Genomic DNA, 14010 nt, shown 5'->3' with positions numbered 1-14010 from the left:
CTGAATGGCAAAGGGCATTCTCCTTGGATTTTGCTTCAATCTATTGAAACACAAAAGTCTGCAGATGCTGTGATTGTAGTAAAAACACACTGATCTTTGTGTGTTTCTTCAGGTGATTGTTTTTCCAGACTCTTTTGTGTAGTCTTCCAAAGGCACTATTTGCCTTGGCGAGTCTGTTGTCTATCTCTTTGTCGATCTTTGCATCAGATGAAATGGTGCAGCTGAGGTAGGTAAACTGGTTGACCGTTTTGAGTTCTGTGTGCCCGATGAAGATGTGGGGGGGCTGGTAGTCATGGTGGGAAGCTGGCTGATGGAGGACCGCAGTTTCCACAAAACAGGACGTCATGCGCTGGAGAGCTGGATCTGAATGGGCAACTAAAGCGGCATCGTCTGCAAAGAGCCGTTGTCATACCCACGCTCCTGTTCGGCTCTGAATCATGGGTTCTCTACCGGCATCACCTACAGCTCCTAGAACGCTTCCATCAGCGCTGTCTCCGCTCCATCCTCAACATTCATTGGAATGACTTCATCACCAACAGCGAAGTACTTGAGCTGGCAGAGTCCGCAAGCATCAAATCCACGCTGCTGAAGACCCAACTGCGCTGGGTGGGTCACGTCTCCAGAATGGAGGACCATCGCCTTCCCAAGATCGTGCTATATGGCGAGCTCTCCACTGGCCACCGAGACAGAGGTGCACCAAAGAAGAGGTACAAGGACTGCCTAAAGAAATCTCTTGGTGCCTGCCACATTGACCACCACCAGTGGGCTGATATCGCCTCCAACCGTGCATCTTGGCACCTCACAGTTCAGCGGGCAGCAACCTCCTTTGAAGAAGACCGCAGAGCCCACCTCACTGTCAAAAGACAAAGGAGGAAAAACCCAACACCCAACCCCAACCAACCAATTTTCCCTTGCAACCACTGCAACTGTGCCTGCCTGCATTGGACTTGTCAGTCACCAACGAGCCTGCAGCTGACATGGACATATCCCTCCATAAATCTTCGTCTGCGAAGCCAAGCCAAAAAAAGTAAAAACACACAGAAACGCTGGAGGAACTCCGCCGGTCTCGCAGCATCCATAGGAGGTAAAGATATATTACCGATGTTTCGAGTCTGAGCTTCTTCTTCAAAGTGTAAGGAAAGATCAGGAAGGTGTCAGAATAAAGACTGAAGATGGGCAGCGGGAGGAATCCAGGCCAACAAAATGTGTTAATTGGATATGATCAGAGGAGAGGTGAGAATTGATTTTCACTCTGTGTGTGTGAGAGAGAGAGAGAGACGGAGGGGGACACGTGTATCTATTCCAGAGTAATGAAGTGATGTAGCACATAAACAGGACCTTTGATCTAATGAGACGGTCATGAACTATTTCATACACGTCAAGTTATTCTCCCACGTTTCCATCTCCAGATTCAACCACTCACCTTCCGAGGACAATTTAGAGGCCAATTAACCAAACAATGAAGGGATGAGGGTGGAAACCGAAGCACCAAGAGAAAATCCACATGGTCACAGGGAGAATGGAAAAACTCCACTCCAACAACACAAGTCAAATCCAAGTCAGTGGAGCCGAGGGGCCTGAACTACCGTGTCACCTGACATTGGCACAAAAGAGAACACAGTCAAAACACAGTCAGGCATCTGCAGACTGATTTCTTCTATCGGCTGGTCTGCAAACAACCAACGGAACAACTATCATTTGCTAGTGGGAAAAGCAGGACTGCAATCAGAGAATGCACCTTCTTCAGGAATTTATAATTACCAGTAGAAAATGGCAAGATTATTCAAGCTTCTTTTTTTTTTAAAAAAAGCAAATAAACATCCTGCGTATGGAAAATGATTACAGGAAAACTTCTCCATTTGCCCTGCAACTAAATCTTGCACATTCCACAGAGAGTAAACTTCCACAGCACAAGACACAAAAGTGCAATTTTGGTTAAACGGAAAGACAATATTTCACCGACACATGCTCAATGGCTACGGGACATTCTGTTTCATTTAAACTTGGAAAAAATTAGATATGCTGTTATTGATTCTAATATCAAATTCTCAACGATATGGGGCTCGTTTATGGACTACTACCATAACCTTAAGAGTTGATTTGGAATTTTGGTATGGTGCTGTCCCTCTCCAAGATTATGCACTTGAATTTTTTTAATGCCAACCTTCAACCTTTCTTAGGGGGAAAGAGTTTAGAATTTATCTTTTTTTTTCTTTTCTGTTAGGTTTTATTGTGTCATTATGTTTGAGCTGTTAGTGCTTCTGAGTTTCAACGTGATCATTATTGTAATTTTTTTTTCTAATTCTGCAGCACATATCGTAATTGGACTGTTCATTTTTTATTGAATAAATATCAAGGAAAATATTTTAAAAAGAAAAAGTGCTGGAGAAACTCAGCAGATCACAGTTCCTCTGCCCCATTTTCTTTCCTCTCCTCCCCCTGCCCCCTTTTTTTCCATTCAGGCACCTGATGAAGAGCTCAGGCTCAAAATGTTGGTTACCCTTTATTTTCTATTGAGGCGGCATTTCTCCAGCACTTTTGCATATTGCCCCTTTAGGCTCTAGAGCAGCGTCTTTCCAACAGCTATCAGGCTCTTGAATGTACCCTTGCTACACTATTCAGGGACTCTGAAAGGACTGACTGCATTATTCAAGGTCACTATTTTTCCTAAAATAAAGTTAAATAAATTAATGTTCACATTTTACTCTTCTCCCATGCGAGGTACTACAGGACCCTTTTCTCTTGAACCAGAGAGCTTTTCTTCCACCCACCCCCCCACCTGAGGTTGTGACCCTGCTGAACCTTAAATCAATCACAGCGCCCTGCACTCATATTGCACTGTCAGTACTTCTATAATTATTTGCTTGCTGAATGCACTTGGTTTTATTTGCATGTAATTATTTGTATAGAGCACTTTTTTCCAACCTCTGGTTGGATGCTAATTATATTTCATTGGCTTTGCATTTTATCTTGGCACAATTGAATCTAATATAATCTGATAAATTATAAAAAATAAAATTTCGACATTCAGCAAGGTAACAGGACCTTTCGGCCCAAGAGCCCGTGCTGCACAATTACACCAATTAACCAACAACCCTGGTACATTTTGGACAATGGGAGGAAACTGGAGCACCTGGAGGAAACCCACGCAGACACGGGAAGAACATACAAACTCCTTACAGACAGCATGGGATTCGAACCCCGGTCCCAGATGCTGTAACAGTGCTGTGCTAACTTTGCCACATCTGCATCTATCTTGTGCGTTTATTGTCTCTTTTAATTTAATTAGTTTATTTCTATACATTTTTTCTTTACAACTACCTATTCTGATGCAGCAAGGATTTCTGTCAAATGTACAAAGTGTAAGACAATAAACTCCTAATAATTAAAGAATCTACGTCACCATTCCAAGAACAGGGCTGCTATTCCCATATCTTAATCAGCTTCAACTTATCACACCTGTTCAATAGTAATCATACTATATTGCATCAAGGCTATGTTGCAGAGATTTGTATTTTCCCCAAAGGATATTGAAGTAAATGTTATTACATTTTGTCACATGTACAATGAAAAGGTTTGTTTGCATGCAAATCAAATCAAACTCAAGTCCGGAAAGTAGTGAAATCGTAAAACAAAAAGTGCAAGGTATGGTTTAACAATCAGTCAAAGTGAGCAGGGTCAATTGCTACGAGGTCAAAGTGCAGGGCAGTGAGGTTATTGTCAGACACATTCCGTATATTTCAGCTTAGAAGTCAGATAAGACGGGGCCCCATTTTCACGGTTTTATCATATAAATCAGGCGTATAAGGTAACCCCAAGCCCCACCCCCCCCCAAAAAATGATCGCGTTGAATGTGCTGTTGGGCATGACTAGAGGGTGGTTGTTATCATGAAGCCTCCAGCAAAACGACAAAAGTATGAAGCAAGTTTTAAGTTAAAACTCATCTAATATCCCGACAGCTTGAATATTTATTGTAGGTTGGGTTCTTTTTTGTGTTTCATGGGTCATCTTGTTTGTCAAATCAATATCGAGCAGTTTTTATGGTCATATTTTTGAATCTGGCATATAAGACGTCCCTGATTTTTGAATGCTTTTTGAAGTTTTTGGTTTCAAAGCTTGACTTGTATGCCAAAATATACAGTAAATACAATGCACCAACACTGAAATTCCATTTAGCTCTAGCTAAATAGGCATATAGATCACTTAAATCAATGCAGACTAGAGAGGCCAAGATGGCCTGTTTCCATACTGAAATTGTTACATGGCAATATATAAATACAGATAAACAAGAAATCGGCAGATTCTTGAGTCTAGGTTAGTAGACGAGAGTGCTGGAAAATGTGAATGGTCACTTGTTGACCCCCTTTTCCCAGGTCCAGGGTAGTGCTCTATTCATCAGTAAACGTACCATAAGGAATGGAGGACTTGGACTTGCACAAGCTTGGCAGATGGTCCATCGCCCCCGTAGAGGATCCAGGAGCTCCCCAAAAATACACTTACATGGGTTATTATACCCCGCCGTGATCTGACAACCAATCAAAAAAGTCTTCTCCCTGTGACAACCATTGCCCTATCAGCATTAAGCTAGACCAGTGGTTCTCAATCTTTTTCTTTCCACTCACATCCCACTTTAAGTAATATCTATGCCATCGGTGCTCTGTGATTAGTAAGGAATTGTTTTAGGTGGGATGTGAGTGGGAAGGGAAGGTTGAGAACCATTATTCTTGACCCAATGGTTACGGACATATTTTGCTTGAGAAAAATGGTCATTGGCCCATTTCCTTTGGAGTTACGAAACCCTGCACATAATGAGCCAATGAGGTATGATTAAAACAGTGGTGTTCAAACTTTTTCTTTTGCCCATGCACCACCTTAAGCAATCCCTTACTAATCACAGCGAACCGATGGCAAAGGAATTACTTAAAATGATGAGTGGAATGAAAAAGGTTGAGAACCACTGAGCTACATACTATTTATCTGCAAAGTGCATCATGAATGTGAACCAATTGCGTAACTGGGTTCCCCTTTCCTCAGGCATTGTTCCTGCGCGTCATCTGATCTGCAGAAACTCCAGGCCAGGGTTGCCCGGCAACACTAGTCAGGGGACCCCTCACTTCTCGGAATATTTACAGCCTTTTGCATTCTTTTACAAAGTAGCAAGGCACAATTAACATTGATCAATCTACACCCATCTCCACCAGGCAGACCCTTACTTTTAAAGGAAACTTAGCATCTCTGTATGCTGCACAACCTGCTGAGTTTCTCCAGCACTTTTATATATTGCACAGGTACATAAATACACTAACTACAACAGAATACAGTAGGGCAGCATAGTGGTTAGCTTAACATTGTTACAGCACCAGCAGTCGGGACCGGGCTTTGAATCCACGCTGTATGTTCTCCCCATGTCCACGTGGGTTCCTCCCACCCTTCAATAAACAAACGTACCAGGGGTTGTAGGTCAATTGGGTGGCGTGGGCTCCTGGGCCGAAATAGCCTGTTAACATGCTGCATGTCTATTTTTTTTTAAATTAAATTACCATAAAACTCCAAGACAGAAAAAGAGACAAAAAAAATAAAAAGATAGATAAATATTCACAGCAATAGTTCGTGCAAGAAAGTGAAAGTTCAATAGTGCAGACAGAGGTTTCAGTGGTGTCGCGAACCCATTATGATTAGTATTGTTAAAACAGTGGAAGTGTATCACCCTCTTTTGTCAGTGAGGTCCATTTAAGAGCCTAACAACAACAGGAAGGGAAGTGTCCTTGAATCCAGAGGTCTAAGTTTTCCAGCTCGCGCATCTCCCACCCTACCAAAGGGGGCAGAATAGAGTGCGTTCAGGGTGGAATAGGTCCTTTACTTTGTTGGCAGTTTTCTCGAGACAGCAGGAGGTACAGAGGGAGTCCACAATGGCCCGAGTGGTATTCACGGCTCTCTGCAATTATTTGCCATCTTGGCCCTAACAGTTCCTGTGCCAAGCTGCGATGCATCTGAACAGGATACTTTATTGCGGTGCATCAGTAAAAATTGGTAAGAGACCTCACCGGGACATGCCAAATGTCCTTAGGCTTCTGAGAAACTGGAGTCATTTAACTTTTAAGTTATGGACACAGGGAAGCCATTCTGTCCTTCTAACCTGCTCCACCAATGAACATCTATTTCAGTGTTATGCTTCTGCTCAACAGTAAAGGAATTATAGCAACACATTCTTTATTCCCTTTGCAGTTCTCACACAATCCTCCGATGTCACACCGCCCACCCCCCCCCCCCCCCCCACCGCAGGACAATGAGTATTTACTCAAAACTTCAGCGCGCAGTTGAACCTTAGAGCCATGATTAATGGCTTAGTTCCGAAGTTTGGCACAGTTCACAGAAACTTGTAAAATAAGTCTGAGTGCTTGGACAAAAGGTTGGAGAAACCTACCCGTCATTTGTCATACAGGCAAGCAATAACCGGGTGACAGGGACTCGAAAAGCATCTCATAAATGCTCTTGCGCACAACCTCTGGCTTGTGATGGTGTTGTCACAGTGCTTCTGGACTGGGAAGCCCCTCTGCGTACTAAATACAGAAATCTCCAGTTCCAAATAGTCTCCATCATGGTTTGCTCATGGCAGATGTAAATAATTCTGTAGTTTCCCCCAAAGAGTTTGAAATTATGATAAATTCTTGTAAATGTTCCCACGGCTTTTCAATGCAAAAGTTAACAAGATTCAATAAAAAGGTTTCAGTCGTATACTCAAGCTGTGTGCAGAGGTGAGAGGGCTGCACATTATTCTCCTGTTACTTTGTTTTCAAACAATGGGTGATTTGTCAGTATCTGCAACTCATGCAATGCATCATGGAGGCCAATCTGCCCAAAGTCTTCATACCGGCTCTTTGACCGAGGAACCTTGGGTGCCCTGATGCACACATTACAGTCAACCACATTGGTAGTCATGAAGTCACCTGTAGGCAATGACAGGCTGGACCAATAGGACTCTTGGCACGTGGATGCAAGATAAATAAGAGAGTGATGGGTGTGAGGTAGGGAAAAATTAGATAGTCGAGGAGTAAGTTTACATGGCTCAGCATGACATCGTGGGCTGAATGGCCTGTTCTGTATTCTGTAGCCCCTTTCACACCGCCGATTCCGCGTGGGCTAACCGGCTAATTTAGCAGCTCCGTGTAATTGTGCAGTGTGAAACATCCCAACCTGGCAGGGCAAGTTAAATTCCTGTTAAATTTAACCGGGCTTTGACACTTGGTAGGGGCAGGCGTCAAGGTCCGCCCGAGATGACTCACTAATGGCCTTCATTGACACCACTGGAGGTGCCCTCCCCCACTTTAAAATGACGGATGAACCAGGTAAACCATGGGGCAGTGGGAAAGGTTCCCGAGTGCAACATTCCCGGTAAGTCGTCCCACCTCCTCGGAGGGTTGGCAGCGTGAAAGCGGTTTATGACAGCAGATTCCCTTCCCAAAGGGACATTATTAATTAGATAACAATACAGCAGTTTCATTAGAACTATAAATGAGATTTATTTACTTCTCAGCTCAGATTCAGTTAATTACTTGAATTATCAGCTACTATGTCAGGATTATAGCACCCGTCTCTGGATCAATGATTCCGATCTCTGGTTGCTAGTCCTGTACCTTAACTACTACACTGCCAGGCGCGTGCACAATGTGCAGCTTGGTACACTGACACTCCTGTCTAAATGGCTTGCATCATGGGGAACAAAGGAAAGCAAACTCCACTGGATTTGTATGAGGCTTGGAGATCACCTTTTACAGCGTGGAATTAGAAGCATGGGAACTTCAGTGAAACCAACAATCATTCACCATCTGATGATCGATCTCTCAGCTCTCATTGTAGCACAAACAGGGGCCAGCCGATGATGTGCAAGCTCGCACTGCTGACAGGCAAGCTAAGGCATGATCAACTTCTACCCATCACTGCACCAGATTCCTTTCGTCAAAGCTCCATCATTGCTCAAGGTCATTCCCTCCTCTCCACTTCTTCCATCACCGAAGCAGCATCACTTGAATGTCAGTGTGTAGAACCAGAGGGCAGAAACAGAAGGTCTGCAGGTGCTGTGACTGGAGTCATAACACAAAGATGCTGGAGAAACTCAGCCGGTCTCACAGCGTCTATTGGAGGTAATGATACATTTCCGACATTTTGGGGTCCCAAATAGTCCAGCCAAGTGAATCAACACTTCACTTGTGAACTTGCAGGCATCATCGACTGCATCTAGCACTTCTCTTGTGGTCTCCTCTACATCGTAGAGACTGGACACAGACTGGGAGATCGCTTTGTTGAGCGCCTTAACTCTGTCTGCCGCAATAGCGTGAATCGCCCAGTGGCCACCCATTTTAATTCCCCGTCCCATTCCTGAGCTGATATGCTTGTCCATGGTCTCATGCACCCGCAAATTGGAGGAACACCACCTCATCATCCGTCTGGGTGCCCTCCAATCAGAGGGCATTAACATCAACTTCTCCGGTTTCTGTTAAAACCACCTCCCCACCTGTTGTCTTTCCACCAACTCTCTGTCTTTCTCTTCCTGTCTCCTTTCATAGAGTCAAAAGTAGATTCTCACCTTTCCTCTTATCAAATCCAATTAACACTATGTTGGACCAGACTCCTCCTCCTGTCATTCTACTGTCTTTATTCTGCTGCCTTCCTATTTTCTGCTTGTACAATGAAGAAGGGGCTCAGGCACGAAATGTCGGTAATATATCTTTACCTCCTATGGACACTGCAAGACCAGCTGGGCTCCTCCAGCATTTGTATGTGTTTTTACTACAATCACAGTGTCTGCAGACTTTTGTGTTTCACTCAAAAAGGTAAAAGTTCCATTATTGTCACCGAATACTACATTTAGAATGTAACATACATGACCCAGGTTCAGTCCGAGTGAAGCTGACAATGGTCTCCCTCTGACTATGTGGATTTCCGCCAGGTGCTCTGACTTCTTCCCAAATCCAAAAAGCATGGGAGTTGATAAATTAATGGACTGGTTGATAAATTAATTGACTACTGCCCCTGGAGTCCAGTGATGAGTGGATCTGGGAGTCAAAGAAAATGTGGGGAGAGTAAAAAATGGGATTAACGCAAGATTAGTGCAAAAGGGTGGTAGGTATTTGGTGTGGGCTCAGTGGGCTGAAGGGTCTGTTTCCATTCTGTATCTGTCCATGACTGCTCTGACTGGAAGACCAGCAGGTTTAAGGTCAATCATGGGTCTACCTTCATTGGACTCGTGATCTCCCAGAAGGCTTATCCCAGAGGCATCGGAAGTGGGAGGTACGTTATTAATTGTGCGAATAAGAACTACATTTCCCAGCATGCAATGTGTGTGGCTGGCTGGAAACTGGAAGTGACATATGACAAAAGTCAGTCGAAGCTGCTCAAGGAAAATAAAGTGTGTAAAGTGTTAAACCCATGTAAAGTCATTCTTCTTGAAAGAACGAGCATAACAGGAATGAAACAAACTGCAGAACAGTGAGGGCTGGGTGAATCAATGATTTGGGACTAAGCCCACACCAACTTTCCACCATCCATTTGCACTAATCCTACATTAATCCTATTTTTTTTTAAATTCTCTCCACATTCTCTTTGACTCCCTCCAGATTGCAGGGACAATTTGCACCAGTCAATTAATTTATCAATCCCCATGCTTTTTGGATGTGGGAAGAAACCAGAAGGCCTGGCGGAAATCTATGTAGTCACAGGGAGACCAATATCAGCTTCATTCGGACTCATTGGCACTGTAAGGCAGAGACTCTATCGGCTGTTTCCAAGAGCTGTTGCTCAACAGCGTGTGGGAAGTTACACTCCGTCACCATGTGGCTTAATCAAAGGACCGACTAAACAAGATCTCCGTGTAATGCCACCAGTGCCAATGCTCAAATGGGCAAATTATGGACTGCAACGACATAAGTATTTCCACTAATCATAAATGGGTGGCACAGTTGGCGCAACGATGTAACAGTGTCAGCAACCTAGGTTCGAATTGCATGCTGTCTGTAAGGAGTTTGCACGTTCTCTCCATGTCTGCATGGGTTTCCTCTGAGTGCTGCTGTTTCCTCCCACCCTTCAAAAAAAAAAAAAAAAAAAAAAAAAAATACTGGGCTTGTAGATCAATTGGGTGGTGCAGGCTTGTGGGCCTGTTACCGCGTCTAAAAAATTTTTTTAATTAATTACTATCAAACTACCCTTCCCATACTGTCCCCATGTAATGCAGCTATTGGCCAGACACTTTGGGTTAGTGGAGCCCATCGCCTTATCCATACTACATTGTAGGAGAGGCCTGCACAGGCACAGCCAGAGAAGGCCACCTGGTTGCATTTTGTAGACTCCAGCTTTAAATATGGGGCCCAGAAACCAAACTTCTAAGGGTGAACATTTGAACTCGTGATCCACTCAGTTCAGATGTAGATTCCAAACTTGAAAAATAAAAGGGAAATGACCTAGAGGAAGACCATTCAGTCCATCCAATCTACCCCCTTTCTTAACTTCTCGACAACCTGGAACTTGTTTGGTTTCACACGTCCAGAATTTCACCCGAGTTACTCTACCATTAACTTACACTAAGGAGTCACCTACAGAGGCCAGTTAACCTACCAGGCGGAAAACCCACATGGTCACGAAACAGAAGTACAAACACCATACCCGAGGCCAGGTTCACATCCATTCAAACTGCAGCCGAAAGGTAGAAGCACTAAATGCGCCACTCAGGCAAGAATGGAAATCAACCATCTTTTCTGACTGACATCCTGGGAGGAGCAAAGCAAATGCAGCAAATGGCAGGAGTGCAGTTCGATAGAGCAAAGTGAAGAAAATTATGGGGAAATAGTGCAGCTGAAATGACCCTCCTACAATAGAATAAAAACCAGACAAGACTGTAATTGGATGAAAGATATTGGGGCTGAAAGATGGAAGGGGTTCAATTGTAAATGACAATCAGTGACAATGGACAGATGTGAGGAACATAGTCAATACCAAGACATATAATCCAATTGATAGAGAAATAATTCTCCAACTCAGCATCCTAAATCAAAGCTAGAGCGTTTTAGCAAAGCCATCAGTGAGTGCATGGCTCGAGATGGCTATGGCTGAGTTATGTCCTGAATACACAACAGGATACAAGGCAGTGACAGATCGGTTTATCGGAAATTAACGAACCATGAGTACTTTACTGGCCTCAGCTGAAATTCTGTGTTCCTAAAATGTCTCCTGGCTTTCTTATTCTTTATACCACTAATCTCCTGTTTACTGTGACATCCCAGACTAGCTGCTACCCCTTCACCATCGGACTCAACTGGCAAAGACCAAGTGCCTGTTATTGGACCAGTCAGAGAGCAAGATGCTTGATAATGGTAACCACACACCGGCCATTGAAAGTATTGACTAAGTTGTTTGCCATCACTCAGCGATCCAGTTTATGAGCCATTTGAGACATGGCAAATGAGGTGTACAGCAAAGCTTTGGGAGAGAAAGGAATAAGGGCTCAGTTTTCCCAAAGCTGTCCAAAAGCCACTGAAGGGTTCAAACCCCAAAATAATGACTGACCATTTCTACCTATGGAAACAGTCCAACCTGTTGAATACCTCCAACAATTCTGTGTCTGCTCGAGATCCCGGCACCCGAAGATTTCTTCATGTCATGTATGGACCTGTTGCAGACTGACTCACGGCAGTTGATTCAGGTGGAGACACAACAGGCTGCAGGTGGGGAAAAAAAAGTTGCCTGGAGAAAAAAATCAGCAGGTCACTCAGCATCTGGGGGGGGGGGAAGGAACTGTTCAAGTCGAGGTGCAGGATCTTGACCCGAGATGTTGACAATTCCGTCTCTCCACCCCCAGATGCTGCTTGGTCTGCTAAATTCCTCCAGCAAAAACCCAACTGCAAGAGAAACTCAGGTCAAGCAGCATCCTTTATATTGCAAAGGTAAAAATACATAACCGACGTTTCATAGTTGAGCCCATCATCAAGGCGTGGGAAAATGTCAGCTGGCGTCCAAACACTGAGCTTCTCCATCATTGTGTTTTTACTTCAACCACCACGGTGTCTGCAGATTTTGGTGTTTCGCTAACTTCCTCAGTAGCCTGTTTGCTTAATTCAAATGGATAGTCCACAACTTTATTTTTGTGATTTCATGCTGATGGATGGCAAATTTAAATCACTATTTCAGCCTTCCACTCACGTCAGCCCCATAAATGAATCCCTTGGGATTCTGTGTCAAAAAGCTAAATTCCAATGGAAACTTTCCATCACAATAATAAAAATGAAGTCGTTAATTGATGGGGTATTTTTGGAAATCAAAGAAAAATAAACAAATGAGGTGTTACCTGTAAGACTTGAGCCAAAGCAAAACGAGCACCAAGATGGAATAACATTGAAGAGGGAAGCACATTCAAGTGAGTGATGACCTTCAGCCCAAATAAAGATCTTCCTCTGGGGGAGATTGAGACTTGAAATATCTGTGGGGGATGTACAACAAAGTGGCTCCCATTTAGATTCAGTCACATGGCACAGAAGTCTGCGACAATCAACCCTCACCCGACACAAATCCCATTTAATTCTCCCACCACTTACCTACACACTAGGGACTATTTATGGTGGCCACCTAACCATCCAAACCTCCCGCCTTGGAAGGGGAGAATGTGCAAACTCTACACAGACAGCAGTGGCACCAAGGACTGAACCTGTGTGACTGGAACCGTGAAGCGGCGGCTCTACAGCTTGGCCACAGAGAGCAGAAACCATAAGGTGGGCTATGTGCTTCTAGAAGGCTGGCAATAGCATAATGTTTCAATCGGCTTTCTGAAGTTTATTGTTCTGTATCTTACAAAAGAATCACTGTGCTAAAATAAATGTTAATGATTAAGCCATTTCCAAATGCCAAGAAGAAGGTCATGTTTCAATCAGCTCACAGCCAAGGCAACAAGGACACAGAAAAGTGGAAGCAGGAGAACCCCATTTGGCCCCTCATTCCTGGTCTAACATTCCTAAACAAGGAAGACCCTTATTCCTTGATTCCCTTCGTGTCCACCAATTTATTAATTTCCATTTAGAATACGAGACTGTACCTGCTGGAGTTTAGAAGAATGAGAGGGGGTTTTATAGAAAATCATAAAATTATGAAAGCCACAGGTTTGAGGTTGTTTCCATTGGTGTAGGAGACCAGATCTAGGGGCATAGCCTCAAGATTCAAGGTAGTTTTAGGATGCAGATGAGGAGGAACTGCTTTTTCCAGAGGGGGTGAATCTATGGAATTCGCTGCCCATTGAATCAGTGGAGGCGACCTCAGTGAATATACTTAAGACAAGATTGGATAGAATTTATTTTATAAACAGAGTAGGGGAATTAAGGGATTATGGGGAAAAGACAGGAAGGTCAATGAAAGGCAGAGCAGGCTTTACGGGTCAGAAGGCCTACTCCTGCTCCTATTTCTAATATACTCAGCAATTAAGATTTCAATCCCCTTGTGGGTAGTTCATTATAAAGATACTTTATTCTCTGGATTAAAAAAAATAATTTTATGATCAATTCTGAGTAACTAATCCCTTATTTAAGACTGTGATCTTAATTCTCAGCACCTCAACCAGGAGGAATTTTATCCCCTGCATCCACCTAATCAAGCCTCATTAAAACTTTGTTCATTTCAAAAAGATTACTTCTCATTCTTTTAAAATTGGGAATATAACCCAGCTTGATCCATCAACTTCCATATCAAGTCACTACTCCACCCACATTCCTTGCTAATTATTCATTGATACTTTGGAAACCTTCATTTATTTTCTATCTTAAAGAAACATTTTTTAATCCCATCTTAAAGCTTTAGAAGGCAAATCCTCCATTGTCTAGACAAGTTTACTCTAGTTACTTCCTTCCAGCAGTTCTGTACACATAAACAAAATATCCAAAACAGGATTAAAATTCAGTAAACTTTTGGTTTATGGGGATTGGTAGATGCCGGACAAGTGTATTTTCCGGCACTTGCATTACGAATAAACAGTTTATA

At 43.4% G+C, this 14010-nt stretch overlaps 1 protein-coding gene across 1 annotated transcript in view; it reads right to left on the bottom strand.

Annotated features, from left to right (window-relative positions):
• LOC138736329 (FERM and PDZ domain-containing protein 2-like) overlaps positions 1 to 14010 on the bottom strand; it is a 182829-nt gene that overhangs the window by 160124 nt on the left and 8695 nt on the right. Inside the window, 1 exon segment of the mRNA XM_069885659.1 lies at positions 12335 to 12466. The gene's annotated coding sequence lies outside the window, so the exon portion shown is untranslated.

This window comes from Narcine bancroftii, chromosome 6, assembly GCF_036971445.1.
Source record: "Narcine bancroftii isolate sNarBan1 chromosome 6, sNarBan1.hap1, whole genome shotgun sequence".
Lineage (NCBI taxonomy): Eukaryota > Metazoa > Chordata > Chondrichthyes > Torpediniformes > Narcinidae > Narcine > Narcine bancroftii.
Note: the sequence above shows the minus strand (reverse complement) of the source record. Positions and strands in the feature narration are given on the sequence as shown.